This window comes from Schistocerca americana, chromosome 7 (genome assembly GCF_021461395.2).
Source record: "Schistocerca americana isolate TAMUIC-IGC-003095 chromosome 7, iqSchAmer2.1, whole genome shotgun sequence".
Taxonomy (NCBI): Eukaryota; Metazoa; Arthropoda; class Insecta; order Orthoptera; family Acrididae; genus Schistocerca; species Schistocerca americana.
In genome coordinates, this window is record NC_060125.1 from 291,552,612 (window position 1) to 291,560,555 (window position 7,944).

The following is a 7,944-nucleotide window of genomic DNA, read 5'->3' on the forward strand; positions in this document are numbered from 1 at the left end:
CTAAATCTCCCAATACTCTTCGCACAGCTATGAATTATGGATGGAGTTGCGAGGCAGTTTCATGGGTGTAAATGATTAAATGCATAGTGTATCAGAATCTCTGGAATACTGTTAGATTCTTATTCGGGAGGTATGTTCCATTTCAAAAATGGTGATGTATTTCTCACGAAATTCTGTGGCATCAACGAAGACGATGACACCATTAATCTGTCGTATTTCTAGCGTAGTTAGCGTAGTAACCATAGGAATACGATAAGGGAGACTTACAGAAGTATATTAACAGACAATGACTCTATATTGATCAGTTGTCCATATTATTCCTCTGAATTTGCTTGTACAGTCCAGGTATTCTCTGCAGGTTGTGACTTTTTCTGCTGCACGTTAGTGGGTTATTTTTAACGTTGTAATTACTCTCTACCTAGTCAATGATGGATGGAGCTCTAGACAGCTCTCTAGCTAATGGAATAGTGCTGTCGGAATGTGACTGGATTTCTAGAGAATTAGCTGGGCTCTATGAGTTGGCTGGGTACATCTCTTACTCGTCGAAATCAGGTGGATTCAAACGCTGTGCATCGATGACTGGAAGATTCTTGAGAATATGGCAGTTAAGCGATACCCTAACGACAGGGGAGTCGAGAGGCGAACTCTGCTGTTGTGTTGTGGGCAAACATATTACACTCTCTCATGTATGTCTCGTGAAGTGACTGCAAATTACTAATACGAAGATTTTCAGTGAGAGACAATTAGCAGTAGAAATTCCATCTTTTGTTTTCTTGATAAATAAGATACAACATTCTTCCATGGGTTTTGTGTGCTTGTAATTAGATGGACTGACATCTTAATAGGTAGACTAAATTTACACCTACATCTGTATGTGTATTTCACAAGCCACTGTACGGTGCATGGCAGAGGGTATCCTGTATCACTACTATCATTTCGTTTCCTATTCCTCTTACAAATAGAGCGAGGAGAAAAAATACTATCCGTCATCTTCGTTGTCCTTATGAGAAATGCATGTTGGGCAGTAGAATCCTTCTGGAGCAAGCATCAAATGTTGATTCTCAATTGTGTTACCTGAAAAAGAACATTGCTTTTTCTCAGAGATTCCCGTTTGAGTTCCCAAAGTATCCACACACTAAGTTCGCTGGAGTCAATAGCAACACTTCTACCGGGCTGTATGCTAAGGGAAACCCAGGTCTGCAGTCTCGTACATGTTTTGGATGGCTTCTCCACCAAACAGGCTTTTTGCTATTGTCGACTGGGTCACCCTTCCTAGCATATTTCGAAAATACGTCTCAGAACATTTCTGTTTGCAGGTAGGAAGAGAGGAAGCATATTGCTCAACATCATGGTATTGAGCTCAGTGACATTTAAGCACCAAGCCCTTCTCACAATGATAGGAAAAATTCTGCTGCCTGGCACGGCGGGCAGTGGCTTGTCAGCCAGGAACAATACAGTACGAATGTGCGGGCAGAGGTTTCCGATCCAGTGGCAGCAGTGGCGGCCATTCACATGCCAGCTGGTGGCAGAAACAGGAATGGGGATGGAGATGGAGGTGTTACAGGGGTGGAGAAGAGAGTGGAACATCCTACTGCACCCATAGACCAATAGGTCTCAGTAGGATTAGCTTGGGAGCAGTGTACTAGAATTCTAAAGGACTTTATTCCACCAGCATGACAAGGCAACCGACCGACAGAACGTAATTATCGTTGAATATCTTCAGCTATTTAACGACATTTATCACCCATTTTGTTACTGGAAGAAGTGACTACCTAGCCTGTCAGAAGCACCTAGAGGCGCCACAGAAGCGTCTGTAAAGGTTAATTAGCAAGTGTAGTCGACTGGAGGAAAAAAATTAATGCAAAGGGACTCTCATAATCAATTTAATTCAAATGGTTCAAATGGCTCTGAGCACTATGGGACTCAACTGCTGAGGTCATTAGTCCCCTAGAACCTAGAACTAGTTAAACCTAACTAACCTAAGGACATCACAAACATCCATGCCCGAGGCAGGATTTGAACCTGCGACCGTAGCGGTCTTGCGGTTCCAGACTGCAGCGCCTTTAACCACACGGCCACTTCGGCTGGGTCAATTTAATTAATCAGTCAATCAATTTGATATCAGTCACGTGCTGCGTGTCAGGTGGATGAAAGGGCGAGAGTACCACGGATATCATTCACGACTTGGGAGTGATAATCAGGCATTTTTCGTTGTGACAGGATTTTTAACATAATTTCAATCTCTTCTACACAGGAAGACATGGCCATCGGAATAAAATCAGCTATATAACTGAATTTATAAAGTTACAAGTAATATTAACGTCATATTTACAACCCTTGTATGCTGCCATTCGCTTACCTTCATAGATGATGAAGCATCTGGCTACCTTAAGAGAGTTCGAAATGATGAAACATCCTGTAACGGAGTCAGAGCATGCTCCCACCACTCTGTCAAAGGCCAAATATAAGTTTAATATTCTAGTTCTGTGATGCAGGGCATAGCAGATTTTAAGCTGATAAGAACAGATTTTTTACCTGATTGGAGATTACGTAGAGGAAATATAGGCTATGCCATGCTGCTCTACAGCATTTTCACAACAAGTAATGATACCTTAGCGTTGTGAAAACACATATATGCTCCGATTTGTTCTCTCTTTGAAAAATAACTCATGTAAAAGGGAAGAATCTACATTTTGTAAGAGAAATTCGAGATGTAAGGACAGCGACACCCCTGACTTGGAGTGTGTAAAGTGGATTTTCTGAACTGGGGACAATCTATGTCATGGGTTGAATTTCTGTGCCTGACTGTCTCACAGTGTGCTAAAACCTGCAGTAGAGGGGCTTGGTGGACCAGAAGCCATGGCTTAGACCATGCCAGCCAATTAGTTACAAAGAAAGGCTCTGCTTAGTCAGCCCTTGCCTGCAGCTGTGGGGACAAGTCCGAGTGGCAGCACTTGTGGTGGCCTCTGTGTGGCTGACTGATGCATATGCATGTCTTGTATGTATTCTCCAATTTTTACAGGGATATTTGAGAAGATTCAACATGGCGAGTGTTTGCAGTGGACACTTATTTCCCCCATCTAAATTAATCAGTTGATGGCTGTGCGGTCACAGTGACAGTGTCTCTGACCTCTGAGCATCTAGCATGGTTGGGGTGAGGATGCACAGCTGTCATGGTGATTGACGCAGGTGTGGATGTCTACTGCTCTCCAAGCTGGCACAGCTGCAGCTCCTATCACTCATGCAGGCTGCAGATGTAACGTACTCCACAATCTTGAGTGTGTTTTTGTTTTACCAGATATGTCTAGTGGTAACATTGTGGTGGATGCGGGTACTTGTGTTCTTAAACAGTACACACAATATCTTGTATGTAATTAGCGCTACAATCTATTTCTGGTGGAAATTTAATTACATGATTAGCAACATGTAGCTGGCCGGTGTGGCCGTGTGGTTCTAGGCACTGCAGTCTGGAACCACGTGACTGCTACGGTTGCAGGTTCGAATCCTGCCTCAGGCCTGGATGTGTGTCATGTCCTTAGGGTAGTTAGGTTTAAGTAGTTCTAAGTTATAAGGGACTGATGATCATAGATGTTAAGTCCCATAGTGCTCAGAGCCATTTTAACCATTTTTTTGCAACATGTATGTGTGTGATTTCCAGACGTTGGAAATATGTCTTCTTATGAATAAGAAGCCTCATTGTAATGTGGTGGTGAGAGTTTTAAGAGATCTATTTGTCTTACACCTACTGGACCTTTTTCCCTACACAGTCTCCTGTAAATCGTTAAATGATTAAATTGATGGGGTACTGAAAATGGACTTTCTCCCGCCATTTCTGTCTATGTTTGCAACACCTGTAACCACTAGAAAATGACCTAATGTCGAAATTGCAGTAGTGGACACTGGAATAATTATGCCTGTCTTGCTGACACATGCATGGGTGACCCATAATGGTGGTTAATATATTGTACTTCATTAAATTCTTCAGTGCTTACAGGTATTACATCATGGATAGTGATTAAATATGAAATTTGCAAATTGAGTTAAATAATGTATTGTTATATCAACTAACATAGTTTGAATTTAATGTGTTGTGAGATCCTTCTCCAGTAGCTCAGCATATTGAGTCTTTTTTCGTCCAACTTTGAGATGGGGGCAGGCGGGGGGGGGGGGGGGAGTGGGGCAGAGAAGGGAGGACTGGGGGATTTCCCAGAAGGGCAGAAGTGGCTCAGAAACGAAATGGGGAGGAGATAACAAAAAATGTGGCCCTTTTCCTAGAGGGTGGTAGGGGATGAGGAGGGGGGGGGGGTGGGGGGTTTCTGAGAAGGATGATTTATCCCAGGGGGTCATAAATCAACCCTCACAGGGTCATAAATTATTAGCATAAGAGTAGGTTAAGGAGGACATAATCTGCCCCTGAATGTATGCCTGACCACGATGTATGCAAGCCACATAAACAAAATGCGCCAGTTCTCTCTTTACACCACTACTTGTGTAGTCTACATTGCACAACCATTTAAAGGATGACTTTTTTCGAACCCCAGAGCTGAGTGCCACTGCAATGTACTAGTTTAAATTTGGCCCAAAGGTGCCTACAACCTTTCTTTGTGATGATGTGAAAGGTGGATCCCTGTGACGTCACCCTCAGGCTCGGCGACACTTCAAACAGCAAAGAGTCGACATATATGAAAAAAGGCCAGAGGTCAGAAGTCCATGTCATGTGTAAGATGGCTTAGTGATGTCACGCTGACTCCAATTTTCACCATATTTCTGACCAACATGCACGTGTCACATGGTGGGAAGATCGTCACTGCCCCGTTTACCCACATTTCACCCTTTATTTTGACGTCTCTGAGATGGACGTCAGAGCGGTGACCCCCAGCGTCGAAACCTAGTAGCATTTCTTATGGGTGGCGTGGGGAGGGATTTGAAACAAACCGCCGCTCATCATCGGCACGAATAGGCCTCGTGGAGTGGCATAAAGGGCATCAGTGAAACCACCCATATCCTTGGTGCGTTGATTACCGCACATTTAGAGGAACAGAACGAAAGTTCAAAAATGGTTCAAATGGCTCTAAGCACTATGGGAGTGGCCGAGCGGCTCTAGGCTCTACAGTCTGGAACCGCGCTACTGCTACTGTCGCAGGTTCGAATCCTGCCTCGGGCATGGATTTGTGTGGTGTCCTTAGGTTAGTTAGGTTTAAGTAGTTATAAATTCTAGGGGACTGATGACCTCAGAAGTTAAGTCCCATAGTGCTCAGAGCCATTTGATCCATTTGAACTTAACATCTGAGGTCATCAGTCCCCTAGACCTAGAACAACTTAAACCTAACTAACCTAAGGACATCACACACATCCGTGCCCAAGGCAGGATTCGAACCTGCGACCGTAGCAGCCGCATCGTTCCGCGCTGAAACGCCTAGAACCGCTCGGTCACAGCGGCCGGCAGAACGAGAGTTCTCACTGCTATGAGCAACAGAGCGACTTCCTTGACAAACTTTGACGCTGCTGACACTCCCGGACATTTCCAGCACTGTCTAGGGATATCTTCGGGCTCCATCCCTAGAGAATGTGATCACATCGGTTTGGTTTGCAGCGCGACCGAAATTTTTGCTCTTGTGGTCAGAATGGAACGACTTATTAACACCGAAAATTACGACGAAAACGAATGTGATCCGAAGCAACAAAGGGTTCTTACGCTTTTTCAGTCCTTTTTTTTCTGCATCCTCCTACGAAGTGGATGCAAAGAGGTGCGACATACACACAAGTGTCACTCTAGGACTCCAAACGGCATTGAAAGGGCACCTGCCTGCAAGCATCTAGGGATACTTCACAGATTTTCTCTGTAAACCAAATATTTAAAATTCTCAGTAAATATGGGCTGGTGCTACAGAGGGCGTTTCCAACCGATCAAAAGTACCACAGACACCTACTACTGAACGTCCACCCATCGCCGTTATGACGGCTTGAATTCTGCTGGGGCACTTTCAATGAGATGTCTGAATGTCTGTGGAGGAATGGCCGACCAGTGTTACTTAGCAGCCGAAACCAGAGACGATAGTGAGGTTGGACACTGGGATCTGGAGCGAAGTCGATATCTGACTAATGCCAGAAATATTCCATTGGTTTCAGATAGGGATTCTCGGCAGGGTAGGCTGGTCAGGAAAGTTGTTATAGCAAAAAAAAACGTTGCATCATAGATGCTGCCTTATGACAGAGTACATTGCCATGCTGATGCAAACAGGCATGGTCTCTGAATTGTTACTGCACTGTATGCAGCATGTAATTCTATAAAATGTGTCCACGTGCTTCGACGTTTAGCGATTTCTTGAGCTCAATAAGGGAAGCACACCCTAACCACGAAAAACAGTTTCATAACAACCACCTTCCCTGTACTTCAACACTGGAAGATAAAGAAGGAATATTACATCTTAGCTTCTGTTGACATTTAGGTCATTAGAGACGGTTTACTTTTGGCCCTAAACATGATGGTAGGTAATTTTCTCCAGGTGTCCATCAGATTGCCATGGGGTATAACGTGATTAATCACCCCAAATCACTCGTTTCGAGTCATATACTGTCCAGACTACAGAAATGTGTGGCTTATGAAGAGCTGATCAGCCAATGCATACCACTCTTTTTAACTCCCTACATACAGTCACTGTGCTAGATAGACTGCTGGTATCACTTTGGGACTCAAGAGTGATTCTGCCCACACATTTAATGCGATTTTGTTACAGTCACCCTCTACAATGCTGGACGGTACATGTCCGTCGGTACATGGGGTCTGGCCTTGGAGTAGCTGTGGTTGTTTCTTCACGATCCCGCTTCAAAGTCACATCACGAAAAGTCGGACTGGACGGAATTAGATGGGTAAGAATGTCCCTGATTGATCTGTTACTCAGGTGACATGCAGTGACGCCCACGTTCGAAGTAACCGATGTGTCCTGAGTGCCCCATTCTGCTGTTATTGCTTCCCTACAGACCACATTTTACTCAGCACCTAATTTAATACTGGCGAGTCTGTCTCTCGTAACTTTTAGTGCTCAGTTCCTCATTTCACTGGGGTGCCCAGGTACATTTGACGAAATAGTGTACCGTACTATGAAACTCATTCTTACTTTTAGTCTCATGTTTGTGAGCTTACGTTTTTAATCTTCATTTCCCTTAAGAATGTACTCTCGAAATTCTTTGCTGATAAAACTTTTTGTTACTCTTATTTTTCGTTTCTGGGTTTTGCTAAACTTTATATTTCTCTAGAACAGCATCTTTACTTTTGTTGTTGTGCCTCTAATTTATCCATACAGTGTTTCTGTCTCATATACCACCACACAATTTTCTTTAAATACAGCATGTTTCAAAGATCTGACAGTACTTTACAAAATTTGTTGTAGCCGAATGTTACAAAGTAACAACATACATAATGTGAAAGAATAAATTTGTAAGTGTTTTCTCATTGCGAGTGTGATGTGTAGTTTCATACATGTTCGCTAGGTGGTATCATACTCAAGATGGCGCTTTCCAGAGCTGTGAAAGCTTTCTGCTTGCTATAATTTGACAAAACAAATATTGCAATGGATGTCCAACGAAAATTTAGGATGAAGTATAGGAGATCAGCACCAACCAGAAAGGCGGTCTACAGTTGGTGTGTGAATTTCGTTGAAACTGGGTGTTTTGAGACAAGAGAAATGATTGGCTATGTGCGAATGCGAATGACATTCAACGAGTGAAAGAAGCTTCTACAAGTACTCCATCAAAATCTCTATGTAGTAATTTTGGAAATTTGTGGCAAGATCCTGTGGGACCAGATTGCTGAGGTCATCGATCCCCATACATACACACTACTTAATCTAACTTAAACTAACTTACGCCAAGGACAACACACACACCCATGCCCGAGGGAGGACTCGAACCTCTGACGAGGGGAGCCACACGAACCGTGACAAG

General features: G+C 43.6%; 1 non-coding gene across 1 annotated transcript; it reads right to left on the reverse strand.

The window, feature by feature from the left end:
* Positions 1-2,373: 2,373 nt before the first annotated feature.
* On the reverse strand, positions 2,374-2,561 carry LOC124623471. Its single transcript, XR_006980687.1, has one exon. It is a non-coding gene; the product is annotated as a U2 spliceosomal RNA (small nuclear RNA).
* Positions 2,562-7,944: the final 5,383 nt, after the last annotated feature.